Consider the following 18,701-nt stretch of genomic DNA (forward strand, 5'->3'; position numbering starts at 1 on the left):
AGAAGGGCTTCATGCGGGCCACGTGGACTACTTGAGTCTTCCGAGAACGACGTCCTTGGGTGGTCACGCGAGAGACTACAAAGTTTACTGCGCTGAGGCGTTCCAATAGAACAAAAGGGCCAGTATAGTGGTGCAACAGTTTCATGCACAAGCCGTGCTTACGCAACGGCGTCCAAAGAAACACCAAGTCACCAGGGACATAATTAACATCTTGATGACGCTTGTCGTAGCGTTGCTTGTGGCGTTCCTGGGAGGCTAGAGTGCGAAGTCTAGCGAGTCGACGAGCTTCTTCAGCCAAAAAGAGAGTATGCTCTAGTGAAGTTTCAGAGTGAGAAAGGCAGAAACGTGTCCAAAGTGCTTCGTGGAGGTCGTGCATAGAGAAGAAAAAACGGACTGTAGCCTGTGCTTTCGTGCTTAGCAGTGTTAAATGCATATGTTATAAACGGAAGGACTTCATCCCAGTTTTTGTGGCGGGAGTCGACATACATTGCGAGCATGTTGCTAAGCGTCCGATTGGTGCGTTCGGTAAGACCGTTTGTTTGTGGGTGGTAAGAAGTTGAATGGCGAAAATGGGATGAGCAGAGGCGAAGAAGTTCCTCTACAACTTCTGCCGTAAACTATCGGCCACGATCGCTTATTAACACACGATGAGGCCCATGTCGAAGAATGATGGACCGTAAGAGGAACACCGAGACATCAGAAGCAGTGGCTGACGGTATAGCAGCAGTTTCAGAGTACCGCGTAAGATAGTCTACGCACACTATTACCCAGCGGTTTCCGTTGGAGGAACGGGGAAATGGTCCTAGAAGATCAATTCCCGCCTGTTCGAATGGGGTTCGTGGTGGCGTTATAGGCTGAAGATGACCCGGCGGTGAGCAGGTTGGGTGCTTGAAACGCTGGCACTGGAGGCAGCTGGCCACATAACGTTGAGTAGTTTGACGCATCTTCGGCCAATAAAAACGTTCCTTAGTCCTGCGCAATGTTCTTGCGAAACCCAAGTGTCCAGCTGTGGCATCGTCGTGCATTACCCGAAGAACCTGACACCTAAGACTTGTAGGAACTACCAGAAGAAGCCGCGCACCTACTGACGAGTAGTTCTTCCTGTATAGTACACCGTCACGAATGCAGAATGAGGTCGTAGGGTTCCGGGAACTTGCTGCCTCAACAAGCGGCGCCAACTCGTTGTCGTGCCGCTGCGCAATCTTGAATTCACCAACATCAGGGAAACTTGTAGAGATAGCAGCTATATATTCATCCAAGACCTCATTGTCGCAATCAGTAGTTTCAAGTGGCAACCGTGACAAGCAGTCAGCATCACCGTGCTTACGACCACTCTTAAAAGACACAGTAAAATTGAATTCTTGAAGGCGCAAAGCCCACCGCGCAAGGCGTCCACAGGGGTCACGAAGGTTTACAAGCCAACATAAGGAATGATGGTCCGTCACAATTTTAAATGCACATACATTAAGATATGACCTAAACCGTTGCACACCGAATACAACAGCTAAGCATTCCTGTTCAGTTACAGTGTAATTACGCTCAGCCTTGCTCAAAGAACGGCTTGCATACGCAACGACATGTTCATCACCATTGTGGCGCTGTATGAGCACAGCACCAATTCCAACAGCGCTGGCGTCAGTGTGAAGTTCTGTTGGAGCTGATGGACAGAAGTGGCATAGTACTGGTCCTGATGTCAAAATAAATTTACCTGACGAAAGGCGGAGTCACAATCGGCAGTCCACTTAAAAGGCACATCTTTTTGCAGAAGACAAGTAAGGGGATATGCTAGAGCAGCAAACTTCGGAACAAAACGCCGAAAATAGGAGCAAAGCGCCAAAAAACTCCTGAGCTGTTTTAACGATTTCGGCGGTTTAAAACAAGTGACAGCTTCGATCTTTTTCGGATCAGGCCTGATTCCATCTTTGTCAATAAGATGTCCAAGTACCACAGTCTGGCATTCTCCAAAACGACATTTCTTGGAATTGAGTACTAGACCAGCTTTCTCGATACACTCCAAGACAATCTCTAATCGACTGTTGTGTTCATGAAAAGTTGTCCCGAATATCACTACATCGTCCAAATAACACATACAAATGTGCCACTTCAGCCCGCGCAAAACTGTATCCATGAATCTTTCGAACGTGGCTGGAGCGTTCCATAATCCAAACGGCATCACATTAAATTCATACAGGCCGTCTCGGGTGATGAATGCCGTCTTTTCTTTATCTTCCGGGTGCATGGGGATCTGCCAACAGCCTGATCGCAGGTCAACGCAGGAAAAATCGGAGGCGGAATGTAAGCAATCAATGGCGTCATCAATACGTGGCAGAGGATACACGTCCTTCTTGGTAACAGTATTCAAACGTCGATAATCAACGCAAAATCGCCATGTGCCATCTTTCTTTTTGACTAGAATCACAGGTGCAGCCCACGGACTAGACGATTCCTGAATGATGCACTTATGCAGCATGTCACGAACTTGTTCTTCGATTGTTTGGCGCTCTGATGGGGATACACGATAAGGCTTCTGGCGGATTGGATTACCAGTTCCTGTATTGATTCGGGGCTGAAGTGGCACATTTGTATGTGTTATTTGGACGATGTAGTGATATTCGGGACAACTTTTCATGAACACAATAGTCGATTAGAGATTGTCTTGGAGTGTATCAAGAAAGCTGGTCTAGTACTCAATTCCAAGAAATGTCGTTTTGGAGAACGCCAGACTGTGGTACTTGGACATCTTATAGACAAGGATGGAATCAGGCCTGATCCGAAAAAGATCGAAGCTGTCACTTGTTTTAAACCGCCGAAATCGTTAAAACAGCTCAGGAGTTTTTTGGGGCTTTGCTCCTATTTTCGGAGCAAAGCCCGAAAATAGTGGCTGCACATCAAACATAGTTCTGCATAAAGAAAGTAACAATTGATATAAAGAAAGATGCTAACCAATGAGACACGATCTCCTAAGTAGTATTAAGAGCTTTCTTAGAGGAAGTACTCAGATGACTTTTAATGGAGCAGTTAGGAATAATGGTAGATGGAGAAGACCTCATTAATGTTCGATTCACTGATGACATCGCCTTGGTAAGTAACTCAGGGGATGAACTGCAAATTGTTGATGAGCTTTGCAGGAAAAGAAGAAAAGAAGGCTTGGAATTCAATTTGCAGAAGGCTAAAGTAATGTTTAACATCCTCAGGATGAAACAGTAGTTTACATTAAGTAACAAATCACTGGAACTATACGGCAAATATGTCTGCTTAAAATTGTTAATAACCGCAGATTCTTGCGTAGGACAGTTAGTAACCGCAGATGCGGACCATGAAAGGGAAATAACAAGGAGAATAACATAAGAATGGAGCGCATATGCCAAGCCCTCACCGATTATGACTAGCAGCTTAGCGGTATCACTCAAGAGGAAAGTAGTAATAGTTGCATATTATCTATACTCACCTTATGGTGATGAAATGTAGAGTCTAACGAAAAGGGTGTTTCTTAAGTTGAGGACAGCCCAGAGGGCTACAGAACAAAATCTGGTAGGGGTAACATTTAAAGATATGAAGCGGGAAGAGTCGATCAGAGCAATAACTCAAGTTACTGATATTCTAGTGTAAATCAAGAAGAAATGGGCATGAGCAGTACATGTATTGCGTAAAGAGGATAATAGATGTTCGCTTAGGGTAACCCTCTTGATTCCGAAGGATGGAAATCGCAGCAGTGGACGGCAGAAAGTTAGCGGGAAGTGAGGTTAAGTTAGCGGGAGTGCAGCAGATACCGCTTGCACAGAACAGGGTTAATTGGAGGAATAAGAGAGAGGCCTTCGCCCTGCAGTGGGTATAGTCCAGCTGATGAGAGATAGAATGCCCTGAATTCTATGAAAACACAATATTGCAAGACCTGTCGCACTAAAAATGTTTAACGTGATTTAGTAGCGATTTGCTTGTCGCCGAGATAACCAGGCTGCATATCGAATCAGGTTGCATGAATGGTGGTTGTATTAGAATGCGCTGTTTGGAACCTCATGTTTTGCAAAGCTTGAAGACTTCGGCAGCGTTAGTGCGGTTACGAGCAACACGTATCTCGAATGTGTGTGCCTCGACGGCTTTCAAAATGTGTTAAAGGTGACCCGCCTACGTCTTGGGGTGTCTACGCGGGAGTACAGGATGACAGCTTTTATGTAACTTCTGAAGGTTTCTCCAAGCAGATGGTCTCTAAATCGCAGACGCTGCTCTACGCGCGGTTTTTCGACAGTAGATTGAACGAAGATGTCAGGCAAAGCTTATTTAAAGGCAGAAAAGGGGTAAAATCCGCTCGTGGTCGCAGCACCATACGCTGTTAATGTCTATGAGGTAGAACACTGTTTTTTAGCTTCATGACTTCGTCCCATTATTTGTGGTCCATTGCCCTCTCGTATGGAGAAAGGAAATCCTCTGCATCGTGATCTTCGGCTCCGCTGAACATGGCTGGGTAGCCCTTTCGGAACATGCGTTGGCAAATTACAGGGGAGGCGAAGAAGCAGAGGTTCGGCTCACACAGTTTTCGTAGTTGGTGCGGCTGCGGAGCTCCAGAATAGTAGAGAAGGATCGACGAAGGACGCTGCCCCAAGTTGTAACTTTCTTTTTGCAGCGATGAGCACGCGAAAAGCACCTCGCGAAAGCGACCGTTTTAGCATTCCGTGTCAGCAGCTTGATCTCCCGCCGTGAGTGCACGGTTCGGTTTCTTCCAGATCTCTTTCTCTTTACATGGTAATGTTTTCACAAAGATATGATGTTTAATACAAGTGTGTCCAGCAAAAAGGAAATGCACTGCGGACGTATATTTCTGTGTTTTTTACTGTTAATGTGTAGTGCAGGATAAGACAGGTTGTGTCACGCGATTGTTGCTCTTGTCTCTTACTAGTGAGTTGTTTGGTCACGCTAAAGTTGAAAGCCTGATATAAACGAAGTACCATACATAAAACATAGCACAAGGTGAAAGCTGAAATTTCAGTCAACGTTAGAGGATAAAATTGTATATGACTGCTTTTACCGTGTGCTAACAACAGTACCCAAATAAATGTACCTGATCAGCTTACGAGAAAGCTATATTTGCAAGGCTCATTCGGCTTCTTAAGTCGGTCTCCTGATAAGTCTACTGTGAGACAGTGGTTAGCAGTATATTTGTCATATATTTTTCCGTCGTCGCATATAGATGATCACATAGCATAAAGCAGAATAATTTTTGTGAAATGAACCTCACAGTGCAATGGCACCACTTTATCTGATTGGCCCCACTTTATCTGGCACCACTTGATCGCTAACTATATTTATCTCTATTTCGAAATCTCAGTAGTGGGTAATCCTTCGCGTTCCACTCTCGTGCAGCAAGTGCTCACCGTCGGTCCGCATACCGCAGTAGCAGGAGGCGCGAAGTTGTTTTCTAGGTAGAGCCTCAGCCCGGTTTTTAAAGCGAAACCAACACTACACCATGTAAAGCAGGAGTCACCATACAGGCCGCAGACCATAAGTGCGCATGCTCCTTATCTTCTTTTTACCTTCTTCTAGCTTCTTGGCTTATTCCGAATCTTCTTTCTTCCCATTTTCTTCTTCTATTTTTCATCTCCTTGTCTACCGAGTATTCTTGTCTTTCGTCTTTTGTTTTCCTTCTGTCTTCTTATTCATAGCGTCTTCCGACTCTGCTTACTCCATTTTACCAATTTCTTCTTCGATAAAGAAATAGATTTACCAGGTCTAACTATTTGTATTGAAACTTTTGCTTGCACACTGCCTTTAATAAAGCTAAACCATCAGCAAATTTTCCTATAATGAGCACCGAGTGCGAAAGCTTTCGCCATGCGGGCACCACTCCTCAGAAGCCTTCATCGATGTCACATCACATAAGCTTTAGACGTCAAAGAAATACCTGTTGTCAGTTTCCGCACTATACGATGTTGCAGCCCCGTCTCAGGAGGACGTGTACCTGCAAATGATGTCTGAGATGGGTGGCACAGCCGGAATTTTAAATAGCGTTTCCTAATCGTACGAGCCTGTCGAGAAAAACAACATTTGCCTGAACATTTCCGTAAGCCCTTGCTTTTGCATGCTAATTATGTTTCAAAATTTATATCAAAATTTGACTTTCACTGCACAGGCCTCATCGTGCAGAAAAGGCGAAGTCAAAAAGAAGTGCACTAAGAGAGAATACCCGGAAGAAATATGCCCTGACATAAAAAGGAAGAGACCTTGCAAAAACGGCGAGGAAGTGTGCGCATGTGAAAAATACAAAATAAGGCAGCCTGGAACGATGCTTTGTGTGGATCTAGATCAATGTTGTGGAGGAAGGTATTGTGAATGGCAGCATCATTGTCCGTCGTGTTTCTAACTAAAGAAATATAAAATGATCTGAAATAATAAAAAAATCTAAATATTTGTGTCATATTGTAATCTTTTCTAGGCGAAATGGCTATTGTTCTCACAGTTCTGAAAAAGGGGTGTGGGCGGGGAAGATATGCTGGCTCCGTAAATGCGATTTCCGTGCTGGGCAAAAATATTGCCACGACCTAGAGTAATATATTGCTTCAACTAACGAAAAGCGCACATATGGCATTTACATCTTGCACGTATGAGTATACATCAACAAGGTTTTCTTTGGCAGGGCCAAGGCTACGTATGAAGAAATTTTGACTCACACGCTGGGGGAGAGGGGGTGCGACTTCGGTGGCGGACATTTCCCGTGCTATGAATATGGCGGCCGGGATCTCCCGTGCGTGCCGAATTCTTCGGACAAAGCCATACCACGGCGTTTGACGCGAGAGGCGCCGAGAGCGCGCGGTATTTATCTGTCGCTTCGCTGTTGGGAACCAGAGGACGGGCGGTCGTGCACAACGGGTCCTGCCGTGTGCGTTGCGTACTCTGTGCCCGCTATCCCCCGACATTTGTCGGGAGAGGCGGCGGGACACAACCGGTCTCGTCTCCGGCTGGGTCCAGAATCTCCCTCTCGTATCCTCCCGGGAATCCGCGTAGACGTATTGGTGACGCACCCATCGCTCGTCTCCTTCCCCCAAGGGGAGGTATTTACTTCCTCTCCCAGCTGGCGCTGCCACGAAGCTCGTTGGGGTGGTGATGATCGGTAGCGGCGAAGGGGAAGGCAACTGGTTTTCCACATCCCTCACTCCTTAAATGTTCACCTATGGTAGTCGAGAGGTGCTCCTTGGATGTCGTCTAAGAGGCACACATGAGGCTTCTAATGACGACCACAGATAGCTCACACCGGGAAGCCGCCAGTGCCGCGAACAGCAAGGTGTTGTTCCCGCTTCCACGCCTTTGTTGGCAGTCAGGTGGTCGGCCTCCTCTCCCGTTAAGTCGGACTGGTTCGGCGAGCCTTCGCAGCTTCGGTGATTCACGGCCGCAGGGCAGCGGTCAGGAACGTGGACAATGGCAGCACACCCAGGTGGCTTCACTTGATCTCTGCACAAAATTCGGATCTCCAAAAAATTTGAATAAATTGCGCAAAACGACCATTTCGTAAAATGCGGTCCAATGCGAGTCCCAAACAATTTTATGCGGCACCGCGCTGCGTTCCGTTAATCCGAACAACGCACTGGCATCCGCGGTTCTTTTGCCGGCATAAAAATCTGGTTCTGCGAAAATTCTGATCCGCCTTCTCAGCACCAACATACCAAGTTCATTTGAATGAAATTAGCTTTATCTAGGTAGAACGAAAGGAAGAAGATGGTTTGCACGGTATAAAAAAGAAGAACTGAACAAGGGTAAATAGGGTGCGCCTCAGGTCGCAGATGAGCCAACGTTTCGATAAGTGGACTTGTCTTCGTCTAGGCGAGAGCTGCTCAGACGAACACAAGTCCACTTGTCGAAACGTTGGCTCATCTGCGACCTGAGGCGTACCCTATTTACCCTTGCTCAGTTCTTTTCTATTAGCTTTATCTAGTTAGACGAGATGTTCGGCTACAGCGAGGTCAATAAAACAAACAAGCAAAACACATTTGCTCACCCTGTATGCCACGGTTAGCCTCTCCTCCGATGTGCGACAGGCAGCTTCCAAAACGAGCCTTAGCAAGCTCGCTCTAGCGTTAAGGACAATAGCTAGAACACAACGCCACGAGGATGTGCATCTCCGCCAAAAAAACTGAGGGTTACGCTAATCGCTCGCTGTCATCGAAAATCAACTTCTGAGCTAACGGCGCCCACCGCATCCAGCGGTGTCGGAGCGCCCCGGTGCTTTCCGGCAATCACGGCTGCAATACCAGTCAGTCGACTGCGGCACCTGGCTCCCACAGTACAGAAGAGGAAATATTCACAACTATACACAAGAGAAATAGGGTCACCGTCCCGGCTGAGGCACTCGCTCGCTTCCGGCTTGCTGCTGTCTGTGAACGGCTCTGTCTCGCGCTCCATATACGGACCTCGTGGCTGTACCTCTCAAAGATTTCGGCACGTTACACACACGAAAAAATAAAACTGCTCCACACACTCAACAGACAAATACATGCAGAAGCATCCGTTCTCGCTGCAACTCCTCTCACCTCGCCGTCAAGAAAGCAAATTAGCCTTGCTATAACCCCGGTGTCGGATCAGGCGAAACGCTGTTAATTAAAGTCCGGGCAGGCACACCATGCCGCGAACTGACTATTGTTCTTTGTCCGAACGGTTTGCCACACGTCGGGCTACCGTTGTGGCGATCGGAGCAAGCAGCTCAAGTGCTTCTTCACGAGATAACCACGTTGGGCGGTACGAGGGGACGGTATTCCCCCCGCTCGCACTTCGCAGGTGCAACGTTCTCGCTAGCTGTATGCGAGGGACGGCCTTCCGCCTTGTCGCTACTCCGCGGATGCAGCGTCCTCGCTAGCGACCCGCAGAGGGAACAAAAGGACAACGTACGGGGACGACATAGCGTTATTACTCGAATACTGCTTATTGCATTTGCAAATAATACAGACCATGCCGGATAGCTATACATCAACAAGGTTTTCCTTGGAAGAGCAAGGCTACGTAAGAAGGATTTTGACTCACCGGCTGGGGAAGGGGGTGCGCTTTCGGCGGCGGACATTTTCACGCGCCGTGAATATGGCGGCCGCGATCTCCCGTGGGAGCCGCATTCTTCGGACAAAGCCATAGCACGGCGTTAGCCGCGGGAGGCGGCGACAGCATGCGGTATTTACCGGTCGCTTCGCTGTTGGGAAGCAAAAGACGGGCGGTCGTGCACCATCCGTGTGCGCTGCGTACTCCGTGCCCGCTATCCCCCGACATTTGCCGGGATAGGCGGCAGTAGACGACCGGTCTCGCTGCCAGCTGGATCCAGAACCACCATCTCGTCTTCTCGCGGGAGCCCGCGATGGGTGGCGCACCCGTCGCTCGTCTCCTTCCCCCAAGCGGAGGTATTTATCTCCTATCCCAGCCGGCGCTACCACAAAGCTCGTTGGGGTGGTGGTGATCAGAGGTGGCGAAGGAGCAGGCAACTGGTTTTTCACACATTGCATACAATACGCAAAATGATAACGTTCAGGGTACCTTAGCGCTTTAGTAAAATAAATGCTATTACTTAGTCATTTGTCCTTTTTAACGTCTTTCCTAACCGACCTGCGATGAAAGTGCAGAAATTCAAATGACTTGTAGGAGAAGTATAAACCTTGCTCTTATCGCCTTCCTTTTAACGTGATAACAATGCATGTGACCTAATGGCACCTACCCACTTCAGCATTGCCCAACGTCCGAATGGCTAGTTTCGACGTCCAACAGGCGTAAATACATTTTAGTTTCCGTAAGAAATGTTCATAAGTCGAGTCATCCATGTTGACGTGGGGCGTATTAATAAGGGACGAATGTGTGTTTATATTCGGTTAAGCGTGAGCGCTATGACAACGTTTAGGCTGGGATAGTGAAACATGCACAGATTGAATTAACGATAAGAGCGAATGTGTGCCATATAATGCCGAATAAAAGGCCCATAAGGTGCACAAAACTGGATATTGCTGGACTAGTGCCAGTATGCGGATCTGACAATGGGGCCTCATTGATTTGCCAGCCGTCTCTGCTTAACTTTGGTGAGTGTTGTATGGAATTTACTTATTCTCTCTCCTAATTTTCATGCGGTTCGACGGTGTTATTATTCGATTTTGATGCTCACGCCTCGCGCGTGTTCTCAGGCGCTAATACGCAGCTCCGTAAGAATCTTCCCTCAGAATTGGTATGCTTATCTGAGTACAATAAAAAGGTATTGATATTTTTATTACAAGTCAAAGAAGTACGTAATGTATGCGTTCTGCTCGCACACAATAAATATAGTTTTCTTGATCTGTGCAGAATTATAGCTGAACAAGTACGTTGTTCAACAGCAATGTGTCGTATGTTTGTGACTTTGGTACATGACTTTTCTGTGATCAGCCACATTTTTGTTGGTTAGAAGCCGCCCTGGCTCCAACCAAAAAGGACAGAGATTGGTTCGTGATGCCACGTGCATGGCGACTGAAAACAACGGTGGAAACGAAGGAAAGCCCTATTAGTTATTGTGACTCTCAGGGTAAAAAAGTTTCAGTGCGAAAGGGGTGGATTACAAGAATAAAAAAATATGCAATGCAAACATGAAAAGTTTAGGGTTGCTTTATATATATATATATATATATATATATATATATTTATAAGATGAGGTAGGGGCGTACAAACGAAAACAAAGGTTTTCGTTTGTGCGCCCCTACCTCATCTTATACATATTTCTGAAATATATATATATATATATATATATATATATATATATATATATATATATATATATATATATATATATATATATATATATATATATATATATATATATTGTAACGTTACGTTACAATATATATATAATGTTTCGATCACCTGTGGATTTGGCCCATGACAGTACGGACGAAGATGCCCATTTTGATGGCATTTTCATTTCCTCTGATTAAAAGGACCGCAACGGGCTGATGCAGACCTCAAATCTGGGATCGATCATCTAGAGTGTTTCGATTCTGCAGTATCTCGACTGTTTACTTAAGACAGTGTCATCCTTCGGTACAAAAAGAACTTTTAGACGGGCTAGATGGTTTTCAGCTTCAGACGGCATTCTTAGAGCAAAAAAACACACACGCACATGAGCGTGCGCGAGTGTTTTTTTGCGCTAAGAATGCCGTCTGAATCCTTCGGTACGCGCGACGGAATCCTTTACAAGAAAAGCGCCGGCGACAGTGACCGAGCAAATCTTTTGGTCATCCCTGCAGATCTCCGCGACGAAATTCTTCATGAAATCGAGTTGTTTCTTGGACGGCCATGTTGTATGCAAATGGGACATAAGTAATATCTCGTTACAATATATATATATATATATATATATATATATATATATATATATATATATATATATATATATATATATATATATTGTCACAGTGTTGGCGATTGGAACTAGGAAACAAAGCCGGTACAGGTGGAATGCACATTCCAAGCTTTAGGTACATCCTGCAAGTCCGGAGCCGAATCACTTCAACGTCGTTTTCACTCCGAGCGCCCCCTGGCATTCCTTGCTCCTTAAGCGTAACGCACAGTCACATGTGTACACAAGCGGACAAAAGCAACCCCCCCAAAAAGTTGGCAGATGCAGTTTTTCAGTCACCGCGCAAAGTACGGCTTCAATCGCAAGACATGAACTGACTCTGGACGAGGTAGCCGACGGCCTGTGTGCTCTGATCCATCCGGGAGCACCTCGTAATTGACGTTGCTGATGCGCCGCACGATTTTATATGGTCCTAAGTAGCGGCCAATTAGCTTGTCTGATACGCCGCGGCGTCGAACAGGAGTCCATACCCAAACCTGGTCCCCGGTGTTGTAGGAAGCTTGTCTGTGGCGGAGGTTGTGCTGGCGTGAATCTCTGTCCTGTTGCAGAGTGTTGTGTACGAGTTCTAGTTTGCGTGCTTGCTCAGCCTCTTGGGCAAACTGCTCGGCGTCAGAACAAAGTTCGGCATCTGTTTTGCAAGGGAGCATTGCGTCCAGCATCGTCCGAACCTCCCTGCGTAAACGAGGCGAAACGGCGTGAAACGTGTAGTCTCTTGGACTGCCGCATAGTATGCGAATGTCACATATGGCACGATCACATCCCAAGCCTTGTGCTGGCGTCAACATAAACCACCAGCATATCCGCGACGGTCTTACTAAGCCTTTCCGTCAGCCCATTAGTCTGCGGATGGTAAGCAGTATGTTTTCGATGCACCTACCACTGAGATGAAAGACTTCGGCCATTATTTTTAAAGTAAAGGCAGTCCCTCTATCAGTAATAATACAGGTAGGAGCACCGTTCCGTAGTATAATATGGTGTAAAAAGAAATAGGAAACTTCAGACGCTGTACCACTAGGTAACGCTTTGGTCTCGGCATAGCGAGTCAGATACTCTGTGGCGATGATTATCCAACGATTGCCACCGGAGGACCGAGGGAAAGGACCGAGACGGTCCATGCCGACTTGATGAAACGGTGCTCGTAGTGGTATTAGGGGCATGAGGAGACCTACAGGCTTCGATTGAGCAGCATTCCAGCGCTGACATTGCCGACAGCTCTTGACATAGCGCTTAACAACAGTGGCTAGGTTGGGCCATTAGAATGTCTGTCGTATTCTAGCAAGTATGCGAGAATAGCCCAAGTGGCCAGAAGTTGATTCACCGTGGCACGGGGAAAGGATTTTCTCTCTCAGAGCTGTGGGTAGCACGAGGAGGTAGGTTCTCGACTCTGATCTAAAGTTGTGCTTATAAAGCTGAACGCCTCTCAGGCAGAAATTTGAGAGGCTCCGAGAAAAGCACTTAGATATGGTGGCCGGCTGACCTTATAAATAATGAATCAGTCTTCGTAACTCTGGATCGGCACGCTGCTGATGAGGCATATCTCAAGCATCAACAGCTGCGAGGAAACTGCCAGCGTCATGCTTGTCTGGTGAAGGGAGTTCGGCAGGCGCATGGAAGAGCGTGTTAGCATCTTAATGCTTATGTCCGGACTTAAGACAATAGTGAGATCGAACTCCTGTAGGCGAAGGCTCCATCGCGCCAGTCGGCCGCCCGGGTCACGCAGGTTGGCCAGCCAACACAAAGAATGGTGGTCAGTGACCATTTTAAATGGGCGACCATAAAGGTAGGGGCGAAATTTCGCAGCAGCCCAAAAAGTGGCGATGCGTTCCTTTTCAGTAACTGAATAGTTCGTCTCGGCGTGGGATAAAGTACGGCTGGCATAGGCAATGATTTGTTCAACACCCTCTTGACGTTGCACGAGAACCGCTCCAAGGCCAATGTCACTGGCCTCGGTGTGTATTTCTGTCTCCCCCGCTCATCGAAATGGGCTAGAACAGGCGGCGATTGGAGACAGAGACGCAGCTCGGCAAAAGCAGCTTCTTGCTCGTGAGTCCAAACAAAAGGGGTGTCTCCCCGGGTGAGCCTAGTCAGCGGTTCAACGAGATCAGCGAAGTTATCGATAAAAAGCCGGTAGTAACTCCACAAGCCAAGAAATCGGCGAAGGGCTGTCTTGTCACGTGGATGTGGAAATTCCGCAACAGCGGCAAGCTTATCAGAGTGGGGCTTCACGCCGGCGGCGCTGACCACAAGGCCGAGAAATTTAAGTTTTTTCTAGCCTAAGTGGCATTTCTGAGACTTAGGTGCCAGGTTAGCGGCTCGAAGGGCTTCAAGTACGTACTGACCGCAGGCGCTTAAGATGTTGTGCATATGATTCTGCGAGGAGCACCACGTCATCTAGGTAGACTAGGCAACACTGCCATTTAAGGCCAGCGAGGACAGTGTTCATCATCTGCTGAAATGGTGCCGGTGCGGAACACAGGCCGAAAGGTACAACTTTAAACTGGTAAAGGCCATCGGGTGTGACCGGAAGGCCGTCTTCTCAATATCTCGCTCATCGACCTCAATCTACCAGTAGCCAGTTTGTAGATCAATGGAAGAAAAATACTTTGCACGCCGAAAGCGGTCGAGAGAGCCGTCAATCCGCGGCAAGGGGTAGACATCCTTCTTTGTTACGGAGTTCAGTGTGCGGTAATCGACACAAAAACGTAACGTGCCGTCTTTCGTTTTAACTAAAACTACCGGGGAGGACCACGGGGGTTTGGACGGCTGGATAACCTCATCTTCGAGCATTTCCTTAACTTGTGACTTAATAACTTCGCGCTCGATTGAAGAGACCCGGTAGGGAGTGTAGGCGGATCGGGCGCACATCATCGAACGTTACGATCTGGTGCTTGGCGATCGGAGTTTGATTCACTTTTGACGGCGATGCAAAACACTTTCTGAATTCGAGTAACAATGAAAACAGCTGATCACGCTGGCTGACCGATAGCTCTGAGCTGACATCGAGACTGTCGAGGGATGTGAGCGGTGGCACGATTTCTGTGGACAAGCACTCGGAAGCACCACAGATGCGTGAGGCGAAAATTTGGCATGTGTCACGAAAACGGTGCCGATACTCGTGCGAAAAATTGGTAACAAGTACCTTGGACTGACCACGGTGAAGATGAATCAAACTGCAGGTCATGCAGACTCATTGTGTCAACAGTAAAGAGACGTTAGTTTTGGCTATTGCGTTACCATCGTGAAGGGCATTGAATTTGACATTAACGAAGGTGCCGGTTCGGGGTGACAGAGTGACACTGTCCTCGTAAACTAGAAGCACATTGAGTGGCCGCTTTGCACTGCTGAGGGCCACTGCTTTCGTAGTAGAAAACGAGGCCTTAGAATCCCGGAGGTCAATAAGTGCGCCATATCCACGCAGAAAATTTACGGCCAGAATCAGGTCACGCGAACAGCTTTTCAGAACAAGGCTGCTTACCACAAATGTTGACTCTTAAATTTGAACTCTGGCCGTGCACATGCCCAGAAGAGTAATCACATGACCATCAGGAGTGCGAACGTGTGGGCCAGCCCACGGAGTGAAAACCTTCTTGAGAACTGCGGCGAACTGGCTCCTCAAAATAGAATAATCAGCGCCAGTATTCAACAGGGCTCGAACATGGCGACCATCAAGTACTACGGGTATGTCCAATGAAAGCTGCTCGCGAATGTCAGGCTTCTGAGCCTTTAAGTGCTCTGCGTTGGTGTACGCGGTCTGCTTCACCTGCAAATCGTCGTCGTTGCAGGTGCGTTGCTGCGGCGTCCGTTCCACCGACAATTCGTCGCCGTTGCGGGTGCGTTGTTGCGTCATATGTCCCACCGGCAAATCGTCGTCGTTGAGGGTGCGTGGCTGCGTCGTTTGTTCCACCTGCAATTTTTCGTCTTTGCGGTTTTGTTGTTTCGTCATCAGTTCCATCGGCAAATAATCGTGGTTGCAGGTGCGTCGTGGTGGCGTCGAGGTGGCGTTATGACCGGTAACCGCGGACGTTTCCAATGTCGATGCGTAGTCTTTCCGTGTCCGCATCAATGGGGGGTCTCCCGCGCAGCGATGTCCAGCGAGCCTGCCCCCGAAGGTCGCTGGTTTCAGATTTCCCTCCGGGGACCGGTTGATCGGCCCTGCGCTGGTCATGAGGAACTCGTAGCAGATAGCGACGGGCGAGCCCTGGGTGACAGTGATTAAGATTGTCGCAAACGAGACGGCACAAACTGGCGCTGGTCATTGACGAAATCTTTAACGGCTCGAGGCCGTTCGCCGTAGCGAGGCCGTGGAGAATCAGCGGGAAACCCTTCGAGACCCAGTCGACGGTAAGGGCAGCGCTGATAGAAATGACCCGGTTCGTCGCAGTGAAAGCATAACGGCCGTCCGTCGGGGGTACGCCACTCGTCTGCATTCCGTGTGGGCGGTCGGGAATCTGTGACGTACTGGATCACGGGGGCTGCTGTTTTCGGCACAACTACGTTCGCAGGAACCAGGGACGGTGACAAGGGCGGACAGTATTGCAGCACCTGGGAGTATGTGGGGCGGTGACACTCAATTGAAGTAAGAGGAGGAGCAGGGCGAGCTTCACCGCTTGAAAATGGAGGCCGGAGCGCTTGCTGCACCTCGTCGCGGACAACGCTCGCAATGGAGGCAGGAGCTGGTATGAGCTCCCGTAGCGCCGATATGTCCATGCTATGCAATGGTAATTCGGCAGAGACGGAGGCGGCGTGGACGGTGCGATCCTGTGCCGAAGCTCGCCGCTGAAGCACGTTCTCTATAGTGCATGTTTTTGCAAGGAATTCTGCGACAGTTTTCAGCGCGCTGCGAACCAGGCCAGAGAAAAGCTGCTCTTTGAGCCCAAATAATGCTGCTCACGAGGTAGCGCAGCTTTCTGTCCTCGGACATCGTAGGATCCGCACGCTTAAACAGACGCGTCATGTCTTCGATATACGCCGCGGCGGTTTCGTTAGGAATTTGGACCCGAGATTGGAGAGCGCATTCGGCCTGTTCGCGACGATCTGAGCTGCCGTAAGTTGCCGTAAGATGACATTTGAACTCACTCCAAGAAGACCGCTGCTATTCATGGTTCTCGACCCACGTCCGAGCGCCATCGTGAAGGCTGAAGTACACATTTCGAAGCCGTGCGGCGTCATCGCAGAGGTTGAATGTAGCTACCCTTTCGTAGTGCTGCAACCAGTCGTCGACGTCTTCGTAGGTGTCCCCGTTAAACGTCTTTGGGACGCGGGGATTCTGAAACATCCCTTAGGGGGGGGGGGGTCGTTCCAGACATTGCGACGACGTCGTGGATGCCGGTAGTCATGCTCAAGGGTTAAAACTCAGGTGGTATGCCTCGTTGCCTGCGGCTAGTGCGGTGAACAGGCGTTTCTTCGAATGTATGACCAGCACTCCTGCTTAGCGTAGGGGTACGGGACATCAGACCTCACCTCCATCAGATTTGTCACAATGTTGGCTACTGGGGCTAGGTTAACAGAGCCGGTACAGATGGAATTGAACGGTCCTAGTTTTAGGTGTGTCTTGCGAGTCCGGAGTCGATTCACTTCAACGTCGTTTTCACTCCGAGCGCCCCTTGGCAATATATATATTAGTCATTTAGGGGAGTGGTCATCAGAAAGGCACGACTAATCAGCGAAGTTTGCAGACTATCAGGCTGTGATTAAAATAGTATAATATATTTGCGTAAAAGGTATATCTTTATTTCAGATTTTGGCAGCAAAACCTACACTACGCTACTCTTTAACATTGCACCGGTACCCAAAAGGACATCCCGTTAGTTATTGACCTGTTCGTTGCTGCTAGAGAAAAACGACGAGAAGAGTAAGATAAATAAACTGCTGGTGATAACCGGTAGAGACGAATTACATCGCTGTAGGCGATCTACAGCGAAAGCCTTCGTTCCACACTTATTTCGGCAGCACTGAACCTCCAGGGTAAACGGAGTCTAACGAAAGCGTGCGTTAACAGAAATAATTAACACGTCACCAAGCTCGACCAAAAACATTTAGAAATGGAGAAGCATTAGTTGGCATCGCTGGGCAAAGTTTAGTTTTCTGATATTGTAATCCTTATTAAGTAATGTGTAGTAGTTTATTACCACCCGCATTCGGGGCCGACAGCATTGTGAACTGCAAGGCAAGAATTAGCGCCAGAGGCGACACAACCGACTGTTGATTCGAAAAGCCACCTACAGCACTGCTTACGCCGAATTATTCTTAGCTATGCTGCATAATTCCTAATTTTGCTGAGGATGCTCCTTTAGTCCTAGAGTAATGTTGAGATTGAACTCAAGTTCAGCTCGTGTGGCTAATTGGTGTTATTAACCATATTCAGGTAATAGGCTTTTAACTTGGCTTAAATTTTATGCTGTTTAGAACTGCCTTTAAGTAGGAGCAATTATTTCTTAATAATAATAGCTGACCCTAATTCTTTCATAGCCTAAATTACTAGTCGATCCTTGTATTCGCAAATTTTCATCCTTGACCCGGTGTCTTTCTAATTTCTGGTTATTTTATGTTATCCTTGGAAATTAGCAATGCCACGTCACACCCCGCCGGCGGGCCGCAGTGGTTACGGCGCTCGACTACTGTGCCCAAGGACGCGGGATCGAATTCCGGCCTCGGTGGCCGCTTTTCGATGGAGGCGAAAAGCAAGGCGCCCGTGTGCTGGGCGATGTCAGTGCATGTTAAAGAACTCCAGGTTGTCGAAATGTCCGGACTCCTCTACTATGGCGTCTCTCGTAGCCTGAGTTGCTTTGTGACATTAAACTCCACAAAACAAACCAACCAATGCCATGTCACTTTTGGACCTGGTATTACAAAGCTATATGTTGTTCGGAATCAGCGTTAAGCTCGGTAGCTCAGAGGCTTCATGCAGAACTCGTTGGTAGCTAGGACGGCAGCTCATAATGTTTTGCATTAAACAAAATGTGTGCTTTTTTCACTCTATATGCCTGCGCAATTTATATGACTTATATTTAGACAATAGGTTCGAAACGGTATATGTCACATCGACGTTCTAGCCTACGGCCAGTTATCTTTAACTCAGGCTGGCGTACGTAAAAGTAAAACATCTAGAGGTTATTGGCACATTCTGCCGCCCAGGACAGTCGCCCAATGAAATCTTAGGATCTTGTGAGGCCTAACCCACTCGAATAACATCTATGGGGCTTGAAAGCGCAATACCAGTACCTAATTTTGAACCTGAATATGGCTCCTGCATTTAAACAACTGCAGAAAAACCGTTGTCCTATGGTATGTCACTTCCAAGTATACATTCCCAAGGATCAAAAATATGCGCTGAGCCTACAAGTGAGGAGCCGCACAGTTG

General features: G+C 47.8%; 1 long non-coding RNA gene across 1 annotated transcript in view; it reads left to right on the forward strand.

The window, feature by feature from the left end:
- The window catches only part of LOC146174253 (uncharacterized), a 64,018-nt gene extending 57,678 nt beyond the window's left edge, over positions 1–6,340 (forward strand). The window contains exon 3 of the long non-coding RNA XR_014702249.1: positions 6,125–6,340. This is a non-coding gene — a long non-coding RNA (uncharacterized LOC146174253). The remainder of the gene's footprint in view (positions 1–6,124) is intronic.
- The last annotated feature ends 12,361 nt before the right edge of the window (positions 6,341–18,701 follow it).

The sequence above is a fragment of the Amblyomma maculatum genome, chromosome 11 (genome assembly GCF_055883805.1).
Source record: "Amblyomma maculatum isolate TAMU_Amacu chromosome 11, ASM5588380v1, whole genome shotgun sequence".
Lineage (NCBI taxonomy): Eukaryota > Metazoa > Arthropoda > Arachnida > Ixodida > Ixodidae > Amblyomma > Amblyomma maculatum.